The 11,821-nt window shown below is 39.6% G+C and overlaps 1 long non-coding RNA gene across 1 annotated transcript; it reads right to left on the bottom strand.

Annotated features, from left to right (window-relative positions):
* Nucleotides 1-239: 239 nt before the first annotated feature.
* On the bottom strand, nt 240-11,821 carry LOC127472115 (uncharacterized). Its single transcript, XR_007904874.1, has 3 exons — nt 11,688-11,821; nt 10,577-11,549; nt 240-873 (listed from the first exon to the last, which is right to left on the bottom strand). It is a non-coding gene; the product is annotated as an uncharacterized LOC127472115 (long non-coding RNA).

Raw genomic sequence — 11,821 nt, 5'->3', positions numbered from 1 at the left:
GAGCTCTATTATAAATAGTTCCATCGTGGAACTTGCTTTTGTGCCATACATCCTATTTTCTGTGGGTTATTTTCCCCACAATGAATGTAAACATATGGAAAAAAAGATGTTTTCCACGAAATCATGCTGAAAACCTGCTCAGAAAGAGAGATACGAGATACAATATCTGTAAAAGGTACTACAGGAAGGACTCACATTATTGTCATTTAATCTCAAATATATTTTTATTAGTTGTTCCAACAAGATGTGATCCCCCCTACATTTCTTCTTTCCTTCCATTTTGAAAGTAATTTTAACTCACATCGCTCTCTTTGAGTATCAAGTCAACGTTTATATGCATTATGTTCCTTTCCTATTCTTATTCAGAGTTTATTTGAGGCCAAGAAGCAAGTATGTCATGTTGCATAGCTACTTTGAATAGATTTGTTCCTTTCACTTAGAGTAGTATTTTTCTGTACTTACTCATGTTAAGCTGTATCTTACTTTGCACTCAGTCCTATTAAAAATAATAGGATTAATTTTAAAATAAGGTAATATGCAACATTTAGAGAAGGAGAGAATATGATCCATGTAATAATTAAATTATATTTTTAATTAATAAAATTGTATTACATTAGGGGGTTTACAGTACTTTGGAAAAAAACTAAAATGAATAGTTTTCTCATAACTAATTCAATAAGACAGTTGATGGACCTAAGTCTCAAAAACCTTAGCAAGAAAATAGGTGCGTGTTTAAGTTGATTTTGAGTGTTTTACAAATGTCAGTGGCAGTTTTCTCCCCCTGGTGGCCAGGAGAATGAGTTTCCTTCGGTTCCTACATCAGCCGCATCCCTGTTCCTCGTTTCCCTCCTTAGGAGCCTGACGACCAGACTTCTGCAGAAAAAGGAAAATTGTTAGTGGGCCAGCACTTAGCACAAAACTTGTTCTTTGCTATCGATAGCAATGGCAAGAGATTTCTCTAGAGTGGCACTCAAGACATTAACGGAGCAGTAATTAAATTCTTGACATGCAGATGATGGACCCTGCCTCGCTCTGGTAAAAAATTCTGTCATAATTAGATTCTTTAACCAAGTAGCCATAGAAAGGAGAAAGGCCTAAGAATATGTATTTTATTATTCTTGATCTTTTTAAAGGAGAGAATGTACTTGAAAATCATTTTTTTTTTGGTAAAGCTAAGCCAGAAATTATAAAAATGGTAATGACTTCACGAGTATTTGAAAACTGAGCTTTCAGCATATCAAAAAGTTAGAAAATAAGGCATCACAGTACTTGCTAGGGAATACTTAGCAAATAGCTTATGCTATGTAGGCAACATAATGTGTTGATTTTTCTTCAATGTGTCATGCCAATTAAGAGGCACATTTGTTTTCATCCCAAAAGGTTTATTCTGTTTTAATTGAAAATCTGAACAAAGCCTTAAAATGTGAAGCATGTCTTCAGAAACCCTTACTGACCATCCCCTTTGCTCTGCCCTTCAAAAAGAGGTGAATGTAAAGAGTTAGAAATTGGAAAAGCTCTGGAGATTAATTTTGTGTGGTGCCAAGCTCCTTTTGTGCTGATTCTCACAGTGAAAAAAGGACCTTTTTTAGGATCCAGGAACAAACCAGGGACAACACTGTGTTTATATGGGGCCATGGCCCTCAGTTGATACCTGCTGTATGGACTGTTGTGTCAGCTTGATTTCCCACCTCTGGGGCCAGAGATGCATTAGCTGGATGATCTCCATGCTACAGCTCTTGGCTTTGCTAGGATTGCGGGAGGAGAAGGAAAACTGCTGTTTTTCCATGCTGCCCATGGTTGTCTGTCTGTCCGTCTTTTGAAGTTCATCACAAAGTGGGGTTGGCAGCTGGGATAAGAGAACTCCTGCCAGCCCCAGCCCTGAGCAGACCAGTAAATATCTGACCTCAGCAACAGCTGCAGTTATGGTGAGGGGCTGTGAACTGCCTGCACAGCCATGGCCTGTTTTTCCTTTCATCCCTGCACTACAGAGGCAAAGACTATGGCAGGAAGAAGCAGCAGGTACCTAGAGGCAACAATACCTATCTCCAGAAGCTGTAGTTTGGCTCATCATAGCTTGAGAACCAGTCCCTTATTCAACATTTACCTCTTCCTTCTTCTTGTTCTTACCTTAAAAGCAGGATCTGGGAATTTGGGAGTTTGTCACATCCCTAGTAGTCTAATTACAACCCACACTGTAAATAGGCTCAAACATCATTTTTTTCTCATTTGACATATGTACATGTTGACCAAAGAAAACTGTAATGTATTAAAATCAACTGCATGGGCTTGTTCATGTGATATTTTTGTCTTACATGGTAAAAATTAATTAAAAGGCCAAATTAAGGACAGCTTCTATGAGGTCTGCATGACTTTTTGAGTTGTCCCCTGTTGTTCTTATTAAAATTGGACACAAGAAGACGGATTAAGGAACCAGGAAAAGCATACTAAGGAAAGAGAGAAAGAGAGAGAAATAGTAATTTTTAAACTGTAGTTGGAAGAGGCTGCAGGAGATCATCCAGTTCTTTCTCTGCCTAAAGGCAGGATCAACTATAACTATGTCAGCTTTGACAGATGTTTGCCTAACTGGTTCTTAAAAGTTTCTAATGATGACGAATTCATAACCTCACCAGATGTTATGCTCTCATGTTTAATTACCTCTATGGTTTGAAAGAATTTCTTAAGCCTAATGCAATCAGTACTTGTTCTGCTTTTCATGAAAATAGGGGACAGCTGTTTCTCTACCTCCTTGCTGTATCTTTACATGTACTTGAAGACATTTTCTCCTTGGTATTCTTTATATTCAACAATGTCCCATTTATTTAACCTTCCCTTAAAGGCCATGATCTAGAGAAATGAGAATAAACACAGGTCTTCTCTGAACTATCTCCAACCACAATAAAACAAGCTGTATGTTTCAAACTGTGTCCCAAACTGGACACAATTTCCTTGCCTTAGTGAGCACTGGATATAACAGTTCTACTCAAAGAAAAGAGCAGTCTTTGGGATGTACTGTTTTAATACAAACATACATGGCATTTCCAGTCTTCATAGTGGCATGTCCTGTTCTGCTTCTGCAGAAGAATGTTTATGTAGGCTATTTTCTGTCTGTCCTGTGTGGAATGGTGATTTTCGCTGTCGCATAACATGTAATTTTTTTCAAACATGTTCTTCAATTTGCAAGATCACTTTGAATTTTAATCTTAATTTCAATGCAGGACCTCCAGCATGCTTACAGTCCTGTCTTTGTTTGGTGTCATCTTCAAGCTGGGCACATGTAGTTTGCATCCCCTGACCTGGATGGTAAATACAAGGATTGGACAAAAGCCATGGGAACACATCCCATATGATATATTCTTCTATGCTGACCACTCACTATTGGGCCATTAATCAGTTCTGATGTTTAATCTGGATTCTGTTTCTGCCATAGGATACCCCAAGTTATTGATATGTCATAAGGACACACTGCAAAAAGCCTTACTGAAGTCAATATATATAACGTTTGCTGTTTTCTCCATGTTCATAAACCTTCCTGCTCTGCTTCAAAACAAGTTAAATTGGTTTGACATTGGATTTTCACAAATCCATGCTGGCTGTTTCTCCCTAGGTGTGTGTGTGGGGCGAGCATGTGGGTGTGCATTAAGTGATTACAACTTCTTGGCATTTTATTGGCATAATAAATCTCTCTCATTGAAAGTGTTTCAAGCTTCAGCTGGTTGTGTCACAGCCCTGAAAATTATCTTTCACCTTAGAGTAAATACAAAATCTCACTACACAGATAGGACGGAAAATTGTCATCCTTCCCTCTCTCAAAAGTAGCTGGGGAAAAAGTAGGTGGATCAGGTTTTATAAATACAATTTGAAAAAAAAAAGTGTAAAAATGTTTGGTGCAAATATGTATCTGTTCATGTGTATTTATTTATGCAAGTCCCTGTGATATTGCTTTGATGAGTTACAGGGACAGTTATATGAAATCTGGGCCAAAGAACTTTAATTTCCTGTTCATTTTTACTCTGTCAGTTTATGTACTACACAATGTCAAAAATGCAACGGTATAGGAGTTACGTTACAGCAGTGTAGCCTGATAGCAGTAAGCCAAAAAGTAAGCATGCAAGCACACACTGGAAATGTACCTGTTTCAATTGGCTCAGAAGGACAAAAATACCTTTTGGCATGCACTTTCAAGGTTATGCTCCTTGCAAAATGGTTCCCTGAAACAAAAAAGTGATTTATCTGTGATTTGCAAATAATATGGGAGGTCTCAGGTGGCCAATCCAAGATCCTTGAGAATGATATATGTTCATACACTTCTGACCCTTCAAAGTCCTGAGGACTGGCAAACTGATGTCTACAGGATTGCTATCACCTTTGAAACCCAGTTCTTACACTGACTAGATTGTTTCTAAAGCTTGTTATGGTTATTTCTTCAGTCATCAGCTATTGACCTTGAGCTGTTATTGATAGCCTTACCATACTAGTAGTTCTCCTTGTAATGACACACTCTGAATATGGTATAAATGGAAATTAAAAGGTATTTATAAACAATTGAAACTGCCTTGCTGAAGACCTGTATCTGACCAATAAACTCTGGGCATTTTTTACAATGTAACTTAGCAAATGAAGGTGGTATGTAGAAAAGTGTCTTCAAAAAGCCTTTGTAAGGGTCTCATTCTGGCTCCATTCTCGACTTTACAAAGAGCAACTTAAGCTCACTGCAGTAGCATCCTGAGGTCATCTGGTGGAATCAAACCCTAAGCACATGCCTGGGGGGGGGGTTTAAGATACGTCAAGTTTCTAGCAAGCCAAGAGTTTAGAAACCATTATAGCAGGTTTTGTCAGCCACTGATCTGTATTAAAAGAAACATCCCCAGTTATTACAGCGGGTTTTTTAATGCAAAGGTCTATGATATAAAACATGCAAAATAATATCTTAACATTAGAATAATCTTCAAAATGTAATCCAGTGTGCTTCCTGAACCGTGCTGTTATAAATTAATGGCAAAGCTAACTATTATACCATGTATTTCATTAGTTAATAACACCAGCAACTACTTATAGGAATAAATACTTATGTCCCTTCTTTCATATATTTAGGAGTTCAGGCAAAAGTGATTTTGATGAAGCTGCATTTTTTCAAATGTATGTAACTCCTTAAGTATTAAAGAAACAGCAACTACTGCTCCCCTTTCTAGCATTTTCTGACCCAATGTAGATTCTAAGTGCTCAGAAGATGTACGATGCCACTAAATCAGGGGTATTGAGGGAAGACAAATTGGGCAGTAGATGATCATCCCTGACTATGCACTATCATGAATGTTTTAAATAATCTAAAGATAGTCTGCAGTCCTGTGGGGAACTCTGCATGAATGATCTGCTGTGGGAGCAGAATGAAATGTGAAACACCCTGATTGTTTCAATGAAACTGGTGTTCCAGCCTTAGGCAGATTTATCTACAATTCAGTGGGTGTTGTAAGGAACAGATCTGGGCAGAAGAAAGTCCTCTGGTATAAACCATAGATCTAAATGTGTTTCACAAAACTAAGCTTTCCACCAGGCAACCTACAAGGCTAGTTTGGACTAGCCTGCTTTCATTACTTGGAACAACAAGAGTAAATGTCAACTGTAATATCATAAGGTCCACACCTTTAAGAGGTATATTAAATGGAAGTGGTACCAATCTTTGTAGCTGCCACTCACAATAAAATTGCGACTCCAACAGGTATGGAAAGCAGTAAAGTTTTGGGGTTTTTTTTGCTTCCCCTGGACTGAATCCTTTACTTAAGTAATAACACCAGTGCTGGTACTGCACATAGTTTAATTATTTTAAGGTCATGAATGGACTCTGAGGAAATATAAAGCACTTTATAAGTAAGATTCACATTTTTCTAAGGAAACGATTTATAAATGTTTCAATATTCTGATAAAATACATGCTTCCAAAATTTTATTTCATAAATAGAAAGTATTTCTTGGAAATAACTAGTGGATTTCTACTCTTTGTGCAATCAGCAATAGATTGGGCATTATTCCTGTCGATCAGTACATTTAGCATGTGTCAGGAGTGATTCCTGCTCTGTGTAGGAAAGCTCATAAGAATCATATTACATATGAAGAGCAAGACACAGAAACAATGAGGAGAGCCTATCTAAGTATGCAGGAGCATTAGTAGGTGACACCTGGTGAAAGAATAACTCCGCTGGTGTAGGCATGAGCTTGCTCTGTGTCCCTTCCAAGACCTTGCATACAAAGGCCAGAGGTGATGCCCAGGTGAGCTCGACAATGCAAATACTTGAGTTTGCACTCCTAACCTCAGTACATTACCATGATCCTGCAAGGCACTAAGTACTAAGGCAAATTCTCAGCACCTAAACAGTCCAGAAGTGCCCTTCGGGCTTTTCCCCAAGAGTCAACATGGCATCTTCAAGTGACTGTAATTTACTACCATGTTGGATTTTTTTTTTTACTACTGTTACATTTACTTCTGTTTGGCTGCTGCAACATTTAGCCCAGTTTCCTAAGAAGGACAAGCTTCCAACCAGGCAAATTCTCCTCTTGATCCCCACAAAAACTTCTGAAATGAACACTCACATTTCAACCAAATTTGAAAGACAAGCGGAAGTCCTTACAATAAGCAGAAATTCCTTGGAAGTGACACTCAGAGACAACAAGGCAAAACTTTTCTGTTCCACAATCGGTTGCTCAGAGAATACAGCACATGCTATGGGGAGGCAGCTTTCTTTTCTGGGTGAGGGTGTCATAAAGGACTTAAACAGGGAGAGAAAGGAGGAGCTGAACGGCAAAGACCACAATTAATAGGAAACCAAGCTTCATGAACTCTACTGTTACCAAATAGAGTTGTTTACCTTCTCACTGAGCAATTACAAAGTTAAACAGTGGCATACGAAGGATCAGGACTGCTTAAAATGCACGTGAGCTTTTGCAGGAGGAGGGCAGTGCAGCTTGGAAGGGTGGCAAGTTGTGCATATCAGGCTTGAGCATGCTGCCATTTCAATCTCTGGAGAAATAACCACCATCTTTACTGGTGCAGAATCCATATAATCTATGATTAAGTACTGAATCATATTGCATATTTCTTCTGGAGCATCATGCTGGAAAACAATTAACCTCAAAATACTAAAAACCCCAGCAGAAGTATCATGGATGCATAGTTTCTAAAAAGCCACAGCCATTTGAGAGCTAGTCAGATTTTTGAATATGTTTAATGTCATTTCTGAGAGAGTATTTACCCAAATTAATGAAATGAGTAACGAGCACAGTGTCTGAAATTCTACACTCAAGTTTCTCTTGTTTCTTAATCAGATACATAGAAACACAAAAACAGCAACTAACTACTTCAGAGGTGTAGAGAAAAGTAAACTGTGGATTTTTTTACAAGTAAGACAAAAGAATATATATTTTCCATAAGATTAATCTTGAAATAATAGCACTTGAAATAAACTATTTCAAATAACCTTAGATAAAAACCCAAAAGATACTGGGATAACACTTTCCTAGAAAACATGAACCGCAGTGGACACTTTTAAAGTATCCTCATACACACAAAAAAAATGAGACTCACGTAAAGTAATACCAATACAAAATCAGTCATACTACAAAACCAGTCTCATCCTCTTGTTCTTCCCCAAAGGGTGTTCTTTTTTATTGTCTGCTGAATAGAAGAAGCTGACAATTCAATGGACAATAAAAAGGAATACCCCCTTGGGGAAAGGAGAAAAGAGGCAGCTCAGGGACAGTTCTGACCTGAGGCTTTACTCTGCAATCACTGTGCAGCTCACACAACAAAATAGTTTGGATATTTATATATTTAGGTATGGTGAGGTGGCTACAGCAACGTCATGTACTATGTACAACTCTCATTGCTTTTTCGGCTGCAGCTGAACTAGTTTCAACACTTAAATAGATGATTATTTATTATTATTATTATTATTATTATTAATAATAATAATAATAGAGTACAAACCCATCTGCATTTGACAACTTGTCTTGTTGCTCAGAATTTATAACAAAGCAGAAACACCTTCCCCCTATGCTGTACAGTATCTGCGTGCAAGCCCCAGCAGATGTGCTGTAAGGACCTATATATGTCACAGATTCTGTTGCTTTTATACCACAGTGAAACTTCAGTGTGTTCTCTTGTAGTCAACGGAGACCTTTCCCTAATGCAAAGCAGCACCCCCGCGAATGTTTCTTGAAGTGACAGGGCAAAAAAGGGGCATGAATCAAAGGCAAAAGAACAATAGTTGAAACAATAGAGACTTGATAGGAATGGCTGCAGACACATTTTGCTTTAGATCATTGTTTACTAATGAACAACAATTTTACTACTTCGTCAATTTGTAAAACCTAACATAAAATGTGGCTTTTCTTATCCTGACATATTTTAACTCCTATTATCAAACTCTTAAAACTGAATTTACTTCTACTAAAGATAATGCAAATTCAATTTGCATCAATTTCTAAATGAGTAATTTCAAACTGATGTTGTTTTCTTTTGCTTCTCTCTGTGTTTGAGCCATTATTATATATCACTACTCTATAAACCTCCACAACGATCTCAGAAGTCCTACATACCATCTGGTATGCTCCTCTATCACTGGCATAGCAACAGAACTGTAGCTTAAGTAAAAACAAGTCCAATTTAACAGCTCTAATGTTGCATGTAAAAGCAATTCTGTATATAAATAGATTCTTTTCAAATTTCTGCTACCATTCTTCCAAAAAGTCTCACAAATCAGCCTTCAAAACAATAGCAGACAGCAATCTCTCAGTTCTTCAGTAAGCAGGAGATAATGGTGTCATTAGCACCTCAAAAAAGATGTTTTGCCTGCCTTTCTTGCCAGGAATTCACAATAGCTTGTTAATAATACTAATATCTACCAATTACTTAGTCTTTTCAAATTCAAAGCACTGTAAAAATATAAAATAATCTGCTGCAGCACTTTCTAAGTTCATGCTAATTCCTGTTAACACAATGCTTTTAAAATCTGACATAATCTGGAGTGTTGAATTTAACCCCTTTTATTTTCATTGTTTTCTTATCTTGAACTTGCTTTCTCTCCCAGGTTCTGGAATTCATGTCTCTTTTTCTTATTATTTTTCCCCCAACACTGGTGTTCCTGACTGCTTTGCTGAGTCGCAAATACAGACGGACCTGAGCATATGATCCCCTTTCTCCAGGACCTGAGCATATGATCCCCTTTCTCCAGTTTCATCGTTCTTTTCTCAGCTTTTCTAATATTACTCTTTCAGCTTTGCAGCTTCACAGCCCATATTTCTCTACATTTACCATCGCTGTTTTGACTGTGTCCTCGAAGTCAGTCAAACAATGTGACTTGAATCTATCACATGTATAGTTTGTTATCCCCTCCTCATGGGAAAAAGCGGTCTAAGTCTTGTCAGTGTTCTTAAACTTCAGATGCTTATATGTGTTTCTATAAGTTTGTGTGAGACAAGCACATTAGAGGTGCTAACAGCAGCAGAAATGCTTTGCAAAGAAGCTCACCAGCTTTGCGATGGTTATCAAGTCCCAGGAAGGAGCTAAATCCAAGTGATAAAGTGAAAGGGTCCTCACGGTCCCTCGTTTTTCCTCCTATAGGCCTCACCCAGCTTAACTTCTGATGTACGTACAAGGTGCTTTATTCCCATTTTGGGGGTAACTTGCCTTTTAAGTGGGTGGAATTTCAAGTTGGTAGTAATCTGAGCGTGTTCTGACAGGCAAAACCCTGTCCCATTTTCAGACTGACCTGCTGTTTGCATGAAAGCCCTTTTCATATGTTAACAGTGAGTCTAGCCTGGAAACTCCCTCCTCAGAGGATAGCCTCAGAGGATAACCTCAGATGATCTCTGATCTGCACTGTGCTGACACCAGCCAGTCTGCAAATCCACCTGTGCCTTGGCATCCACCTCTGCAGGGGAAATCTGTCTTCTCTTCCATTTACACATTCAGCTGCCACTTCTTTGAATTTGGGATTAGCACAATGCAGATTCCAACAACTTTCAACTCATCTGTTATGCAAATATTAGATTAATATTTGATTTGGAAGCAAGGCATCTTCACTGCAGATTGATTTGTCAAATGGTTCCTCCAAATCATTTTGCTCCTAAAAGCTTACCTACCTGCTCAGTACTGAGTTTTATTTTCTTGCTTTAGTGGAAACCCTGATAACAAACTCCTGAGGCTGGAGTAAGAGGAGACACTACTCAAATGTGCAAGATGGAAAAGCCTGTTGAAACCCATACCACTTCTCCCTGCCATTTGCCTGATGGAAAAGGCGGGAGAATTGGAATCAGGCACAAATGAGTTGAACTAGTTGCTTGTACTGGGTGAATGCCACCGCTGAGCACCACGATGTGTTGTAAAATGCACAGTGCCAAAGAGAGCATCAACCAATGCCCATGAGAGTCACCTTCAGAAAATCAAACTTGATCATCATCATCATGATTTAGTAGGAGGTAGCCAAGCCCTAGAGTTGCTAACTGCTGGTGATAGAAACTGATTTGGATACAAAGACATTTCCAGGTAGAGGTCACATACGTATAGGTGGCATTTCTGGACATACCTGGATCACCTCCAGCTTTCAGGATGAAGCCAGTTTGTCAGACAACACAGTGAGCCCTGCCTCCATGCAGCCTGGAAATAAGTTATGATGACAGTGGCACACAACCTCGTACAGCACAGCCACGATCCTCGCTCAGCAGTTTGGGTTGCTGAAATTTAAAAGGCAAATAACATCAACGGTAAAGGAGCTGTCTGTGAGCCCAGCAGTACAGGGCTGGCATGATGGATGAGGAAGTGGCTTTTTTTGTTGTTTTTCTGTTAGCCAGTACAGTCACTGCAGAATGTTTTTAATAGCTGCTGCACCTGGCTCCCTGGTATAATACTTATTCATATCTGCCAGGCCTTGAAACAGTTTATTTCACAGGTGGCTAGTATTTGAAGGGCACATGTGTAAAGGTAGTTTCAGTACCTCTCTGCCACTCCAATATTTAAGGCCACCATTTCAGCCCTGGCAAGGTTCTCTGTGCAATGCCAGGGAACCTCAGGGCCCTTCGCCTGTGCAGACCTGGCTGCACGTGCCCTGGCGTCACACGGCATGAACTGAAATCCAGACTGGCAGCAGGTCCTGACCCAAGACTTCAAAAGGAGATGTTTTTCCATCTGTCCTGCCAAAGGCGAACAATCCTGGAAGCATGTTGAGGAACCTAAGCTGAAAACTGCCCTAAATCCACACCTGGGGGACAGGATGCCATCCAGAGGGATCTGGACAAGCTCAAGAAGTGGGTCCATGGGATTCTCATGAGGTTCAACAAGACCAAATGCAATATGCTTCACCAGGGTTAGTGGCAACCCCTGATATCAATACAGGCTGGGGGACGAACAGAATGAGAGTAGCCCTGCTGAGAAGGACTTTGTGGGTGCTGGTGGATGAGAAGCTGGACATGACCCAGAAATGTGCACTTGGAGCCCAGAAAGCCAATTGTGTCTTGGGCTGTATCAAAAGCAGCATAGTCAGCAGGCCAAGGGAGGGGATTCTCTCCCTCTACTCTGCTCTGGTGAGACCCTACCTGGAGTGCTGCAACCAGCTCTGGGGTCCTCAGCACAGGAAAGACATTGACCTGTTGGAGCAAGTCCAGAGGAGGGACACCAAGATGACTAGAGGGATGGAAGACCTCTCCTGTGAAAAAGTGCTGAGAGAATTGGGTTTGTTCAGCCCGCAGAAGAGAAGGCTTCAGGGTGACCTAATTGCAGCCTTCCAGTAGCTGAAGGGAGCTACAAGAAAATGGAGAGGGACTATACAAGGGCT

This window comes from Manacus candei, unplaced genomic scaffold, assembly GCF_025592945.1.
Source record: "Manacus candei isolate 608988 ecotype Guabito, Panama unplaced genomic scaffold, ASM2559294v1 h1tg000028l, whole genome shotgun sequence".
NCBI classification, from domain to species: Eukaryota; Metazoa; Chordata; class Aves; order Passeriformes; family Pipridae; genus Manacus; species Manacus candei.
The sequence above is the reverse complement of the archived record's forward strand: the minus strand, read 5'-3'. Positions and strand labels throughout refer to the sequence as shown.